This window comes from Haliaeetus leucocephalus, unplaced genomic scaffold (assembly GCF_000737465.1).
Source record: "Haliaeetus leucocephalus isolate CR32 unplaced genomic scaffold, Haliaeetus_leucocephalus-4.0 Scaffold506, whole genome shotgun sequence".
Taxonomy (NCBI): domain Eukaryota; kingdom Metazoa; phylum Chordata; class Aves; order Accipitriformes; family Accipitridae; genus Haliaeetus; species Haliaeetus leucocephalus.
In genome coordinates, this window is record NW_010972942.1 from 1,080,610 (window position 1) to 1,098,164 (window position 17,555).

Sequence of the window (17,555 nt, forward strand, 5' to 3'; positions counted from 1 at the left end):
ACACAGCCTTGATGCTGTGGGAACACTGCTCAGCAGTAGCCAAAATACTGGCATGTCATCAACACCTTTCTAGCTACAAGCACAAAGCATTGCACTATAAAGTCTGCTATGGAGAAAGTTAACTCCATCCCAGCCAGACACAATACACCTTCCAAGAAAGAAGTTGACTTTCTTGCCCATTATTTTTCTGTATAGTATAGTATAGTATAACATAGCATAGCATAGCTCAGCTCTTAAATAGTCTGAAGGGTTCACTGGCCGCATGCTAAGGGATCGAGAAGACTTTTCTGCCAATGTAGTACCGTGACCTTGTGGCAAGACACACATACAGCTACTGATCTCTCATTTCATTCCAAATCAGGAGGGATGTGGGATGTAATCCCAAATCAAGCCAGGACCTCCTGAAGTGAAAAGTATAATTTCATTACAAATTATGACATTCTATGAATCCATTCCATTTGGACATTAAATATATGGCAAATAATCCCATTTTTTGCATTCATTAAATGCTACATAAGGTGCACATGTTTAACTACAAAACATAGTTCTGTAAGTACCAAACTGAGAAACTTTGTCTTCCTACAGATCTACCTACTAAACACTGGATGTCTGGGGAGAAGTAAAGAATATGTGGGAAGGTAGCAATTATAATAAATTTCTCCCATTTCCTCCCTGCTATTTAAAGAAGGTGTGTTCTGATATTACAGCTAATAGTTTCCTTAGAGCTATTACAATCTAATTGCCTATCTTCATTAGACTTGTAGAAACTTCATTTTGAGGAAGGGGAAAGAGGTTTAGCCAAATGGTCAGTAAGCTGAGAAGGTATTTATGGGGATGACCACAGCAAAATGTGATCACAAAACCAGGAGTAGAATTCATAACCTCACTTCCATATTCTTATTTAAGGATGTTAATTAAAATACAGATATGATTATTAAAAAAAAAAAAAATCCAAGAAAAGGAGGCTAGAATAAACTGACATGGTATAACTTGTTGTCCTTCACTCAGATTTATCCTCCATTGAAAAAGCTCTTTCTCCAGTCATAAATATAACAAGTTGGCAGTTTTCAAGGTGGCTTTTCATTCTGAGCCTCACAGGCAAATGGCAGGGAGTTTGCAAGCTTTTTCAAGCACGCTTTAGAGGGTCTACTTAGTTTGAATGTCTGTCAAACATCTACATATCCTATTTTAATAAAAACTACCAGAAAAAAGCCTAGGATAATTAGATTTAATTTGGATATAATTTATCAGACAGCATGAACATTCCAACTTGTTATAGAAGCACAGAGAGAGCCAATGCCTTATTCCAGCCTCTCTCCTTTTTCTTTATCCTTGAGTTTGAAGAAAGGGGTTCTCTTGCTTTATGGAAAGCTAACACTTGCTTGGTGGAAAAAGAGCAATATATCGATTTTGTCTTTGCATGTTTCACCTTCTGTTTGCATTAATATAGAGTCATTTCCTTTTATGGAGGTGATATCAACCCCCCTGTTAGTCAATGTCTCATTTCAGATGCCTAAACACATATACCATCACTTGCTCTCCTTCCATGTGATGCTGGATATGTGACACAGGATCTCTGAGACACCTCTGTCACTACAGACCTACCTATTCAGTGCCTCGGTATAATCTCAGATGGCACCTGGTGCCTATGCTTAGGCAAGGTATACGTGTCCTTGCTGTCAAATCAGCTGATGTCCAAACGTATGGGTCATAATAGAATTCAGTACAACTGAGGGCTGGGGAGAAATTAACACAACATTTCGCCTTCCAGAGTTGAAGATGAGCTGAGATTTGAGCTTTTGTTACATGTACCCATTTTATTACTCGTTCTATTGGGCATGCATTATAGCCTAATGCAAATAAGAGTGCTGAAATACAAGTAAGTTACTCAGGAACTGGATAAATTCTGTGTTGTTATGCCATTGAGAAGTTTAAAAAGTAAAACAAGAGTTATGTATAAATTATATTCATCACATATCCTATAGTCCTGTCAAATATGTGGAGTCTATAGCTGGAATATGACCATAGTCAGAGGTACATAAAACTAATTTTGTACCTTGCTTAATAACCATCATGGTAATTTCTATTTTATTGCCATTCTGATGATATTGCCTTTCTAGGATATAAAGCAAACTGTCCCTCAAAGCTTGTTCTGTACAAGTAATGACTTATTTTAGTAAATGATTGAAACACTAGGGAAAAAGTTATCCGATATATTCTTTCACCTTTTATTAATTAAAGATAAAAATGGATTTAATGAAAATCATATCTTATGTATCATATCTTATATAATATTTGGGGAATTAAATTTTAGTTTCCTCAGTGCTCTTTTAAGACTTCTCTGCCTATTTCTCTCTGGTATTTTCTTTGTACTAATCAGTCTAGTGCTGAAATTCCAATCTGTGTTGCAATTTAAACGACAGATTCAGATTAACATCATTCCAGGCCATCTGTTCTGGTTGAAATAAATTGAAGATATCATTCCAAATGCAAAACAATCTTAACATAATACTTTATTTAAGAGTTAAAAGCAGAAAATCCACATTTCCACACAAGTCATCCCTAAGGAGGCAATGTTAACATTTCAACTTACAAGAGAGTTTATTCTTACTATATTTTCCTATATTTTCTATCCTTCCAATAGTCAGAAAGGAATGTGCATCCTGATTATCATTAGCACATACAATTTTAGTCTTCCTTTCCCAATAAAAATTTCCATGCACTAAGACAAAACCCTAGAATTTGTTCCAAAAACTGGGGGCTTATTTCAAAGACCAACTTTTGCTGATACCTTGTTAAGAAAACACACAGCACAAACAAACAGCAACAAACAAACAAAATCAAACATACACACACTTTTTTCCCCTGTGCCTTTTAGGGAGAAATGTCATATCAGGTTGCTTTCAAGGTTTTTAATTTTGCATGTAGGTTAAATCATAAAGAAGCAGTAAATAGCATAGAATAGTTGTTCAGGCACTTGTGTCTTTCAATCCATCTTACTTTTGAGGGTTAATTCCATATGTGAAATATTTTATTCCATTGAAAACTATTTTCCATTGACAGAAATAAAATATCTGTATCACAAATTTAGAGAAATTGTTTAGGTCCTTTACTTTCTGTTCTTAAGAAATAAATTATCTCTTGTCCTATGTTCTGTTTTCCTATCAATTTCAGAGAGAGTAGACCAGGTATTATGTATTCTTCTATACCAAAAATAGCGTTAAATTCCCTATAAAACAGTTTGGTCACTCACCAATTTGTTCGCATTTCAAGCTGGTAAGTTTAATTTAGATGTTTCTGTGGTCTGTGACAGTTATTCCAGTACAGAATAAAGAAGAGCCACTTCTCAAACTACCCTTGAAACAACTGTATCCTGCAGTAGGCAGGACAGATGGTGCATCTCAGATGACATTGGATACAAAGTGTAAGCAAGTGAATCAAGTGCTCCTGAGGGGTGAGGTCTGGGTTCTACCAAATGTACAGAATAAATTGCCCTGGAGCATAATGGCAATATCAGCTTCTATAATGGATTGTATAGTCATCCTCATTCTGGTTGTCTTGTCCAGAATGGAATACCATGTATTGTTTCCTCAAATAATAAATCTGTGACCTCTCAAATTAGAAAAATATTTTCCTCCATTTCTTAGTTTATCTAAAACCAAGAAAAACAAATGGAATGTTCCTCCTTCTTTTCTTCACTAAATTGTAATTAAAAAAGGGAACATTTCAGGCTCTTATGAAGCCTGTATTTCTACTGTTGTGTCAGAAAAAGATACCAGGTACTGCAAATTCCATAGCAAATATAAACTAATTTCTACTTATACATTTTTTCCTAGATCAAAAGGAGAAGTTTAATAAAAAGTTTTTAAAGTAAATGAAAATTACTTTAATAATTTCTAGCATCTCCTCTGTAAAAATATCAGCTAAAAGTCACGTCCTTCATTTTCTTGGCATGAATCTACGTTCAACCAAAAGTGTGCTTTTAACTCATGCCCAGAATAAATCTGCCTCTTATTTTATTAAGCCTTCTGCACAGGTGATGTGCTAGTCACTGGTAACTATTAATCATGTTAATAAGTAATTAGTAGGAAGAATAAAAATAAAATAAAAAATGTTTTTTTCTTTATTATTGGTAGTTTCTTTTGCTGGTTTTTCAAAATGGCAGGCATCTTCAATTAGCTCTAAAAAAATATAAAACCCACTCAACTTCTGAAGTATTACTAATTCCTTTCTTCATATGTGAAGGGGGGAAAGAAGACAACAGAAACTTGCAATTTATATTCAAATTTCATATTTAAAGTTGAGCTGAATAAAGTGTTCTGAAAACATTACATCTTGACAACTAAGTAGTGATCAGTCTGCATGTCACTAGTCAGACTGTATTTGATTCTAATCATCACCAAAGAGAGACAAAAGCTGAGGTAAAATTTAGAGGGGGGGGGGGAAAAAAAAAAAAAAGAAAAAAAAAAAAAAAGGGTTTAAAAAATTAAGACAGAGCAAACGGAAGAAGTGGACCAGGAGGTAACCAACAGGATAACTCTCTTAAAATGCAGTGGTAACCTTCACTGACTTGCATTCCTGGCAACATTTTGTGCCTTTGAAAATTTTCTGTACAAGACTTAAGGGCAGAAATTTGTTTAAGGTGATAGAAGGCAATATAAGCACATTTATATTCCTGACACAGTAAACTACTATTGTAGGCTGTAGAAGAACCATTGCTCATGCTTTTAGAACAGATTAAGCACAGCACTAGAAAATGTACTCTTTGAAATAATCCTGTATTGGCAGGAAGATGATAATTATGTAGTATGCATGCCTACAGCTGGTGGAGAGGACATTCTTCATGTTCCAAATGACTAAGCTCCCAGAGTTCTGCTCTTCTTACTAATGTTGAGTCAATTTTAATTACTAAGCATTGGCTTGATGTCAGCCCCTATTGAGGGACCAAAACAGTATAAATTCAATCTCTTGACCAAAAGGCCAAGAACCTTACCTGCATCCTCGCATGAGTTTTGAAGTTCTCCCATGCATCAAATGGGGAATAGTTCATTCAGTAACTCAGGCCAAGGAGATTAAGTCCCTGCTGGCTCTAGGGTAAATACTGGAAAATTCCATTACATCTTCCTTTTCTCCTGAGGCTTTGAAAAAGTCTGCGGGGCTTTTCCTGATTTATGTTAGATATGGCAAGCAAGGACCATGATTTTATCTTCATGGTTCTTAAGTGCTTAAGGGTGCATGGTATATAACCAGTGTGAATTTACTAAGTGTTAGGAAAGTAATTCAATAGTCCATTTTATGACCAACCCCTTCCTTTCTATCACTGAATATGTCCTTTCCTGGACAACGTTAAACTTGAATATAAGATGGGGTGTTCTTTCCAGTTAATCTGAAATGGCACAGTTCCTAATCCTGGCTTCAAAGGTATCAGTTGTAAGCACAAATGCCTTCTGAAAAACTGAACTGTGGAATCTTCTTTCAAGTTACACTACCTGGCACTGTGCTGCAGTTTATGGTTCACATCAAGTTCCTTGAAAAGTGGCTTTTTCTTTCTTTTTTTTTTTTTTTTCCCCTGCTGAGGTCAAGTTGGAGAAAACAAAGATATCACAACAGAATTAAGTCTCAGAGGAGTTCATAGCTCCCAGGAAAAGGACTACAGCCCATTCCTCATTTTCAGAACTACATAAATGGCCAGCAAAGGAAATTTGTTGACTCAGGTGTTACTTTCCACATCTGGCAGTCTACTTAAAATATTATATCATGTTCTTATGTATCGTCACATGTTTCTATTGGCAATGAAGCCTGAAGTAACCATAAAATAGTTACCAAGTGCTCAAAGCACAATTCCAGTTTTCATGAAAAATCACCATGTAATTTTTCTATAAAACAATATGCTGAGGAAGACTTTCAATACATTACTTCTCTGTCTTTGAAAGATAACTGCAAAGCCATGAACCCCATACTCTCATGGGTTTTTTTTAGACTGTGAATAGCCCTGGTGGAAAGGAAAAGAAAAGCAGGGATGGTTGTATAAGCAATCTTTCACTAGTATTAGTACCCTTTTCCAGTATGTTTTCTTCATTTACCTGGTCCAGTCACACCAGTAATTTCTATAACAATGACTTTGAGTTGGGCTGTGGTAATAAAGCACCTTAAACCAGTGGTGGGGGGGAAAGGTCTGTCCTGTCTTATTTGATAAATAAAAAATGGAGGTTCTATCTACTTTTCCTGTCAGATGAAGACACCATAGAAAACATCTGGGTGTTTATTAGACCTTAGTTCACCTCATACTGGACCATATCTTCTTCTCCAGGACATCAGTCAGAAAATACATCTGTACACATTTTCTAATTAAAGGTTTTCAGTGCTTTTCTCAGTTAACAGAATTTCTGTTTCCACCAATAAAAAATGGGCCCACAACCCCATGTCTAAATCAGCTGAGCAGATGAGTATTAAGTGCAAATTTATCAGAATACAAAGGCTACTTTAATACTCTTATGCAAAGTTTTTATTTGCCATTCTCAGGTATAGAGAGAATCACTAAAGAAAGAAAATGTTGAGGAATAAAAGGAGATAGGGATGGAAGGAAATAAGAAGGAAAGTGAAAGAGGATGCTGAAGGACAGACTAGAATAATAAATATTTTGAAGAATAAAGCATTAGGAGAGGAGAAAGAAGATCAGAGTAACAGTGAAAGAAGTTAAAATCGAATGAAATAATTCTGAAATTCTTTTAAAGTATGGTCTATTCTGTAATGAAAGATCGCTTAAATTCCCAAGAAAGACCACCACCAAACCCAAACCCATAAACATGGAAGAAAATGGGAAAAGAGTAATAACATTGGGGAGGGGGGCAGGGCAAAACAAAAAACCCAAACCAAAAAAACAAACACCAAAACCAAACCAAAAATAAAAAACTAACAACAACAACAAAAAAAACCCCAAACAAACAAAACCCAAAACACACTGCACAACTACAACTTCAGTCTAATAAACCAAACCAGAATCTTCCTAGTGTCCATAGCCCCACTGAAATTATATCAGCCTTGAATACTTAAAATGGAGACTGGAACAGAAATATCTCATAAGGAGATATCAACTTTTAGGTGATATATTTGACCTTGATGTAACTAGTAATATATTTTTATACCCATATATTTACCCTTTTATAATTCATAAAGACCAAATTTTATTTTAGAAAGAATGGTTCTGCAGTTTACGTAGCTAATAATGAAATTAATCCATCTAATAAGCTAAGATTATTTTTTTTAAATAAAAGATACAAATCATAGTATTCACAGGTAAAAGTGATTTGAAACCTACTTTAGCCTGAATACATGAGTAAAGCTTTTACTGCTTTAAGAGAAATATGCCTGCCCTTGGCACAAAGTTCATTCACAAAATCAACCACCACAACACTTTTTGCCTAGGTGATTGCCTGATCTCCTGTTATGCTGAAGGCCTCCTTGTGCTTTCATGTCCTTACTTCAGTACTCCCAATATCACTACAACATATATGTGTGAGAGACTGAAAGAGTTAACATCTCAAACATTGTGGTGGGCAAGTTCTGCACAACAGTGACCGAACCCTGCATAACAATGACTGCATGTAAGAAGCCAAAGCTGATCAGCAACAGGACTGTGAGGGCTTGCCAGAGGATGTGCAGTTCCCTGTGCTGATGAGCTGAGCGGGGGCAGCTTACCATGTATGGCCAGAGGTCATACAAAGTTTACCTGAGAAAGGGTCTCATGGCCACCCGAGGGACCCTTCACGATTCCCCCCTCAATGGTGCCTGCACACAAGATAGAGAATTACATAAGTCCTTACAGGCAGTGTGCAGAAGACCAAGAGGGGAGTGATTGATGTGAGAAAAGGTGGGAAATGGACTATAAAAGATGTCAACAAGAGGAGCACTGTGCACGTGCTCTCCAGAACTGGACCTCTAGGCTGGCTGGACCAATGCTGGACCCAGGACTGGTGAACTCTTCCTCTCTTCCTTTTTCTCTCTCTGTCTTGTTCTCTCTTTCTTTTTCCTTTTCCATAAACCCTACACCTCATCCCTTTAAGACACAAAACCATTGACCAAGTCTGGGACTAGGAGTGTATCCAGCCACCCCATGGCTCCTCTCTGAGAAGGAGTCTAGAAAGCAAGGGGGTTTGCTCTGAACCTTGTGACTCAACCGGAGGGCTCTCCATATTCCCTGAATTGACGTTTATGGTTACCACGGGTTACATGCTTTACTGAGGTAGTTTCATGCCAATTCCTGTTCTGAGAAACGCCGCCACCTACTGTAACATCTTCCAAAGTCAGACTGTTTCTGCCTTGTAATAAAACGTTCAACTGATCATTTGGTGTCATTTCACCTTAATTTAGCCTCAGGGAATTCTGAACTCACCACGACTCCTCCCTGGTCTGTCCAGCATGGTTTGAGACAATATGCTACTTAAAATGTTTCCAACATCACTTGCTTGACCGTGCTAAGTTCAACTACAGTCATTTCAGTAGTGTTTGGATGCTACAGACATCATCAGCTTTAATCATGCTAACCAATGCAGTTTAACTTGTATTGAAACATTCACTTAATTTTCACTTTAGTTAGAAACATTATTTTCTGATAAAGCTGAAAAGCATAAAACCTATTTGAATACATTTTCTCTTCCTCCCTTTTCTCTCTCTCACCCATGTTTTAACCATACTTAGAATTTAAGGACTGTGTCAGATGTGAGTCTGTGGCATAAGCAAGACATATGATATTAAATAGCAGGTCTTAAATATTTCTGATATACTATAGAAGGACCTGTGACATATGCTTGGTTTCATGAGTTTTGGCATCCTGTCAGAGTACTGGGTAACCAAAAACATCATGCCAAGACTGTTGTGCATTCTGAAATCATGGAAGTATTTCTGCAGTACAGTCAGCTTAAACAGCAGTAAAGTCTATACAGGATATTGATTCATTATCTCAGGCAGAGACTTAGCAAGCTGTTCACCAGACATCTGAATTCTAGCACAAAAGTCCCTCACCTTATTCAAGAGAAACTGTCAAAGAGTTTTGAAACCATTAACCTCCAAGTTATGAAGAATTTAAACCAGAAAAAATAAGAAAAGCAAAAAGCAAAAAAAAAAAAAAAATCAGAAAAAAAAATCACTTTGAGCTGTAGGTCTTTCCAGCTCCATCTTTAATGTCTAGCCTAGATAAGGAGGATTGTAAAGAGTTATTTTGGGTGCAGCCTGTAATTCTCAAATCCTTAGGACACTCTTATTTAAGCATCTTTTATGTTATACAGTCTTAAAAGCAGGACCATACAAACAGCTGAAGACTACACAATAATTATCATATTCATTGCCAGTACATGTTGTAGTGGACCAGGACTAGCATGGTATCAGCACTAAGCATGAACATATACACTTTTCCTGTTGCAACCAGCCAAAGGGTCTTACTGGTCAGGCGGTCCTGAGTCAGGTGGACAAGTGTCAGCCTCTTGCTCCTTGAAATGTGTTTCTCATCAGTCTTGCTGAGCTGGCATCTTCTTCCTTTTCTTTTAGATTTTTACATCCTGTCACATCAAACTTTTTGTCCTAATTCTTTGGTGATTTACATCTTTCTCTTTACTTGTTACCAACTACTATCAACTCGGTAATTTCAGTTCTGCATTGTTTCTTTGTTTCTTCTTTGTCATCTTGCACTTCTTAGTAGCCTCGGCAATTTCTCCTTTACAGACATTAGTAGTAGGGATTGATCATCATTAGCTTCAGTTAGCAAAACTGGGCTCTCAGTCATATCAAAATTTGCAGTTCTGACTTGCACTGAAGGTAGCACTATTTCTCAGTTGTTTCTGGTAAGAACTGAGAAGGCCTAGTGAACACAGCAAACATGGGTGAATGAAGAAGAATGGTTGTAGAAGAAGAGACAAACGTACCAAAAAAATTCTCAATAGTCAGTAAGTGTGCAAACAGATTTCCTTTAGGGAAAAAAAGAATACAGAGTGAATGAATCAATATCAGTATAGAGACTGGGTAATACTGAGGGAACAGAAAAAAATGTCCATACATTATAATAGTATAATAGGTGAAGTGGTTATTACCTTGGGAAAATGACCTAAGTGACCTTCCCTCATTTAAATTAAGTAATGAAAAAGCCCCCATTATTCTGTGTAGATTAAGAGTTTTGGAACTAGCTCACAAATCTTCAGAATTCAAGAGATTAGGTATTCAACATTTAGGACGGAAATCAGCAATGTCTGTTACTAAAGTATTTGCAATTTAAACTTGCAGATTTTGGCTTTCTTCCAAGCAATTGCCTTTGACTTAGCTTTTCTGGCCAAGGATAAACAGTGCCTATAACTACACAGACACTTACCTATTTCCTGAAGAATTTAGAAGTGGAAATTCAGGACTGTTGTATTCAATCACCTAAGACATACGCTAGCACCACAGTATTGCCATTTAGTTAAATCCTTCCCTTTTTGCTTACCAGGTTTGCATGGAACAAAGCAGAACCACACATCTGGTTTCTCTTCAATTATGTGTACTTTACTGTTTTCCATTGGACAAAGGAGTAAAACACTAGGGAGACTCAGAGTCCTATCTATAGCTGTGGAAAGAGGTCAGTCTGGTAGGCTGATCAGCTACACTTGGAAATGTTACACACATTGCTAGACATTGTGATGACTCATGCAAAGTAAATGCAATATGTGCACTTACTTTGTTTTGTCTTACGATTTACCATTACTTAGTATAACTTGATAATCAAAATATAAGATTTGTTATTAGCTACAAATTATGTCTTCTCCTGCATTTCCTAGATAGCCATCATGCTGATGTCATGGCCTACATCATCTACAGCCTTTGCAGTCAAAGCACTGTTCATTTTTTATTTATTTTTAAACTTTGTTAGGAAAAAAGCCACTTATAATAAAGATAAGCATATAATAAAATCAAGCAGCAAATGAGAACATGACTTTTGCTCTCCACAGAGAGTGTCAGTGCAGAACAAATTTGAAACCATTCAGTGAGAAATTTTTCTTCAGATACTAAGCTTTTATAGACTTATGTCCCAGTTTCTCAACTATTGACTTACCTGAAATCTAGTTTATCTTTCTGCTCTTAACATCAATAAAATAAACGCTATTTGTATTTCAAATATATATATGTATATAAGTCCATCTGTTGGCATTGATAACAGTACTATGGTCAAATAGAATATAGCAAAACACTGCGTCTATTAGGAAGGATCTCTCTTCTGTACTGCACAGCTACAGTAGGCATCTGAAATTGTTCAGTGTCCCAAAATTAATCTCCTTTGTAAGTGCTGGACATGAGGTGCGCCACTGAGATTTCATTGGCTAGTATCAGAACAAACTGCAAATGTAATAGCAAGCTTGCCTCAATTTAACTGACATGGTGTGGTGTGGAAATTAGTTTGGAGGAAAATAACTAAATTCCAGGACAATATCATGGTATTTCAAAGGTATTTTGTTGCCCAGATATGTTCACTGTGTTCTCATCTTCAAAAAATATAGACCAAAGTTGTCCAGCTACAATCTTACACACTTAGATGCACAGATGCTGCTTGTAATCCAAGTCGTCTGTTATTGGAGTATATTCCAGAGAAGTAGCTTTGACATTAACAAGAGAAAGTCCTGCTTTCAGGATCTTTTAAAGTTTAGCAAATGTATAAAAGAAGTACTAGTTAGCACCATTTTTTTTTAATGGTTTATTCTAACCTCATGGAATTGTATTTTAAGTTTAACTCACTATTACCATATAAATTTTTTAATATTTATCATGGTACAAATAACGTATTGCTGCTTATTATATGCTGACTTAAAGTTACTCCCCCTACCCCAAAAAAGCCATGCAATTTACAGGGCAGTTTTGAACTGTTGTATTCATAGTGTTTACAATAGACCTTCCCTGTTTTTCATAAACTATTCCCTTGATACTTATTTCTAAGATAATTTTTCCAAAAATATTTACAAAATATTCATTTGCCAGCATTTTTGTTTTGTTTTGGATTATGTATTTTATGATTAATTCTTAATTGATATAATAAGAAAAGGTGCAGAGAAAGGCAAGAATGGCAGAATTTTGGAGCAGGTTCTTTACAAGGAGAGATGATGTCAGCAAAGAACTAGCAGCTCCCTGGATTTCCCCAGGGACAATGTTGATGTCTACAGGTCATATATTACAAAGGTGTGATAAACTTCCCTAATAAAAACTGACAGCAATAGACTATGAACAGAAATATAAGAAAACAAATAAAAAGTCATTTGTCAAAAAAGTGTAATTCAATTATGAGACTCATTTCTATAAAGCATTACAAAGGAAAAATATGAAAGATTCAAAGCTGAAAAAAATATAAAGAATAGGTCCATTAATACCAGTTAATCAGAAGCACTAACCAGGGATTGCCAAAATGGTGCACTAGAACGAACATTGTTTTTTCTATATAGAATATACCCCACTTGTCATACTGCACCCTGGACACCTGCTTCTTGTCACTATTGTCATTGCAACATTGGATTTTTGGTCTGACTTAGTAAGGTAATTCTCACATTCTCATGCAAAAAAAAAAAAGTTCAAGTGAAAGCAGAACTAAGTGTTGCTATATTTTAGTGAAATATATTTTAGAGAAATATCTTGAAGATATCTTCTGGCCCAGTAGATTTTATTTTCCAAGAAAGAGAGAAAAATCCTTGTCCAGAAGTCTTTTCTTAAAAAAAGGATTCCAACTAGCCAAACGTTGCCTTATAATTGTTTATTGAGTGGAGTGAAACTGTGCTACATTCACTTCAATTTACTATATATTATGTTATCATGCAAATAATTGGAATAATGTTTAATAATTTTATGAATCTGGCATCTTCCTGGATCTAAGGTATTCAGAGGTAGGGCTTTATACATTGACCAATAGTTCATCCATAATTTATGTCTTTGAACAAAAAGAAGAAAAAAAGAGAAAAACTTGTAAAAATGAACAATGCAGCATTTATGTTAATTTATAGCTCACAGTAAATTTTCATGTCTAAGCTGTAAGCCAGTAACAACAGAAGGCGTATTATGGAAATTCAGATGGATTCTTAGAACTAACAGCATGTCCAATGCCGCTGCAATATTGTTTTTTGTTTACTGCTAACAAGATACACAGAAACCTTCCTCTGTTACAGCAGATAAAGTGCAATGACAGATATTATCGATTTGCACTTCCATGCTCTAGCACACCCTGCTTTGTAGGCAGCTGGGTGATCCCTTGCATCTGTGGACGTCATGATTTTCACCTTTCTCCTGCTCAGGGTGAAATAGAGAGTTAGAATGTCACTTTTCTCAGTTAATCTTCACCATACGCCTTGTCCCGCTTGTGCAATTAGAGTTTTCATTAACTTTTTCAGGTAAGCTACATAAGCAGTCAAAGGCAACAGTGGAATTGGAAAGAAAAAAAGACTTACTTCTTAGTTCAGTATTTCAATTAAAACTGTTGGGGGGCGATGCAGGGGTGGGGAGTAGAAGAGGAGAGGGGGGAAAAAAAAAAAAAAAAAAAAAGGCAGGGTCTAGTTTAATTCCAGAGAACTCCATAGAGAATGCAGAGAAGCTGAAGCAATTTCAAGGGAGCCAGAGCATTATTTACCAGGAAGGCAATAGTCAGCGCAGACAGAAACAGTTTCCAAATGTGACCAGTGAGGCAAGTTAGATCTTAAATAACAATTGTGCCTTGCTGCAGGAAGAGTTTCCAATTCCAAATGTGACCGGTGAGACAAGTTAGATCTTAAACAGCAGTTGTGTCTCTCTGCTTAGATAATAAATCAGTGCTTAAAGGAAACTTGTTTACAAACCTGAGTTTGACAGAAGTAATTGTAGTAACATTAGCCTATTATTCTAATGGTACTTTACAGGGAAATGCTACAATATTGTTGTACAAAGGCCTGAAGGTTTCCAAAGCTTCAAAGTGGTATCCCTTTTCTACCAGTTCCCACTTGTAGATGGCAAATGTTATTAGACTTCCCATCACTTAAAATAATGTTTTATTAGGAAGTGAAGTAAACCACAACAGGAAAAATTGTTAAAAAGGACAACCCAGGACTGATAATCCAGACAGAAGTAAAGGTTTGAAAGTAAATCTGTAACCCGACCCCAGACTCAATGTTAATGGACATCCTTTCCTTATCTCGTCACTCCAAGTCCACTCAAATTTCCCATGTGAAATAGAATTCCTTCTCCAACATCTTACTTTGTCCAGTGTGCAGCACCAGTTTCTTTCCTACATATCTTGAGGGAGGGGGGGCTTTATCACTGCTGGCCTCACTGTCCCCAGCCAGCAACTAAGCATCATGCAGCTACTCGCTCACTTCCCCCGTCACCTTCTGGGAAGAGGGAGAGAATTGGGGGGAAAAAAAAAGTAAAACTCATGGGTTAAGATAAAGACATTTTAATAGGACAGAAAGGAAGAGAATAATAATAATAATATGACAATAATAATAATAAAAGAATTGGCATATACAAAACAGGTGATGCACAATGCAATTGTTCACCAGTCACCGACCAATGACCAGTTAGTCCCCAAGCAATGATCCATCCCCCCGCCCCAGGCCAACTCCCCCCAGTTTATATACTGAGCATGACATCACATGGTCTGGAATACTCTTGTGGCCAGTTTGGGTCAGCTGCCCTGGCTGTGTCCCCTCCCAACTCCTTGTGCCCCTCCAGCCTTCTCACTGGCTGGGCATGAGAAGCTGAAAAATCCTTGACTTTAGACTAAACATTACTTAACACACTGATGTTTTTAGTTGTTGCTATCAACATTCTTCTCATACTGAACCCAAAACATAATACTATGTATTTGTGCTACATGAACTACATATTTAGCTCTTACTAGTCATTGGTTCTTCAATTTTAGAATACTTTCCCACTCTGAAGAAATGTGCCTGATCTTAATGAGTGCTCCTCTCCTCCTCTCTCCCTTCACCTCTGGAGAACCTGAGGACTGGCACACAACAGCCAGGACAAAACCATCAGCCTGCTTGCTCTGCTGCCCAGTCATGCACCCAACTTCTTAATTAAAAATTTGGGAACAAGCAAATTAATTTTTCCTATAATGTGTCAGAATGATACAAGTGCATTTGCACTCAGGGCAAGACAATTCTTACTACTGAGAAAAATCTCACTAACATGACTTTAACGTGAGAAGACATAGACACATACAGTACAAGTTATATATAAGACATTTAGGTATAGAGAGTATTTCTTTGAAGTTTGTGCTTTCTTGCAAAATTGCAGATATAACTTTTTGTTTAACTGTGAAAAACCAGCATAATATGTTCTTGTACCCAACCCTTCTGTTAGTGTTAATTTTATTTTAATAAATGCAATACAATGCATACTGCAGGGTTGTGCAGTTCTGTGTTTGTTTGGTTTTGGGTTTTTTTTTTTTAATTGCAGTACACTTCTGAAATGAGAAACCAGCCAAGACATGACTTTTCTGGAAATTGCTATAGAGTAATATGAAGATTAAGAAGATAGTATGTAAGAGCAAGAATCAGATGTAGAATATGATATATTTAAATGGGGACTTCTTCTTCCTCTTGTCTTTAATACTGTATATTAGATGACAGTCAACTCACTAAAATATTGGAAATAAATATATTTGTACTATATTGCACTTTCTGACAAATGACACCTTTAGGAATTATGTTATAATGCTGATAATAAATACCGTGATATGCAGAAATCCAATTTACAATGATACAGTGCCTGTAAAAAAGGCAGTTCCAATACACTGAAGGGTTTTAATCAGGGAAGTAGAGAATTTCAACTGACACCCTCTTAAAATGCCTACCCATTTATTTGTGTACACATAAGGAATACGCACTGAAAGGATGTGGGTTTTGTTTGTTTGTTTTTCTTCCTCCCATCTACTTCCACTATATTGCCAGAATATTTAATTTCTGGACAAGTACTTTTTAAAAAAAATATTTTTTAAATCTCTTTTCTGAATCATTTAATATGTAGAACTCCTCTGAACTGTTAAAACCTGGAAAGAGCCTGAAGATATTTTAATAAAATCCAAAACCACAGTCACATGAAAAATAAATAGAAAATCTCTACAACTTTATGCATTGCTGAGAGACTATGATACTTGCATTAATTACATCCAAATTTTCCTCAATACACCTGCCAGCATGGCACTAAGCTAAGACAGGTCATAAAGGGCATTACAGGTCTACAGTTTGCCAAGATGTATCAAGATTATCAGTAATAAAAACAGAAAATAATGAAGAACATTAATAAGTATAGAAAGCACTTTTTTTCCTGAGGACTTTGTCTCTCACAAAAAGAAATTGGAAACTGTTTCAGGAATATCATTCCAAGAATAAAGCGTATTTCCACTGGTGTAGAACGCTAACATATTTGGAGGAAAAGAGGTTTTTTTCTAGAATGCAAACTAGCTTGAAATTTAGTTATCTAAAGTAATACATTCCCATGTGCTCATTAGGTCCAGTAATTTATTGAAGTTACTTCTATATGTTCATTAGTTTCTTCTCAAGCAAATTTTCAATAATTTTTTTTCCAATTAACAGAAAAATAGAAAAAATAGTGTTTGATACTTTTATTGAAGTTAATATAAATAAATTATTGGGTGATAGGATTGCTTTCTGTAGGTATTTTCTTTCACTTATTTTCCTGCCTTCTTTTTCATTTTTTTGTAATGTCTTCTCTCCCGAGTATTACTCCATCATAAAATAATCCCTAAAGCCAAGTGTGACGTAACAATCATACATTTTTTTTTTATTCAAAAGAGCAAATCTGAGAGTATAACATATCATGAAAGAGAATGAAAACCTTGCCATTATGCCAAGTGCTTTTATACTCAACTGGAAAATAAAGGTTGTTTTTTAAGCAAAAGAGAGAGACAACTTTCCTTCCTTTCTGTGAATGGTGATGATACTGATGTATCCCTATACATTTTAAAGGACCCCTTACAAATGCAACATCTGAGTTGCACTTTCAGTGGATTACCTTTTCCTGAAACAGTCTAATTAAAAAAAAAAAAAAAAAAAAAAAAGGCACAGGATTGCAGGCAAAGCACAGATAAGGCTTACCTTTGCTTTTTCACCCTTGAGTATATTTTAGCTACTTAGCTCTAGAACAGAGAGCTGAGTATCTTTTACCTTTCATTTGCCGGTCTGTGTTTTCAGGCTGATCTTTTTACCTAGTTCAGAAAAGCTGGTTAAGCAGAGAAGGTGTAATGCAGGTCCCTCCCTTTTTATTCCTTTTTTCTCCCTCTCCCCCAAATCTTGACACAGAGCACAGCCAGCATCAGGTGGGATTCATGTGGCAGTCACAGAGGGAGATCAGCAGCAGCTACTGGGTGGTTACTTGCAAGGAGAGCTGAGGGATGGGATAAAGTCAATCACCTCTGGGAGGGCCCTAACAAAGGAGGTGAGGAAGTTGTTGTTCTGGGGGAGATTGGTAAACAGATACCCTTCTTGGCCTTCTGGGAAACTAACATGTTGCTGAAGGAACCTAGTCCCATGTTTTGTTGGTATTTTTCTTCTTAACTT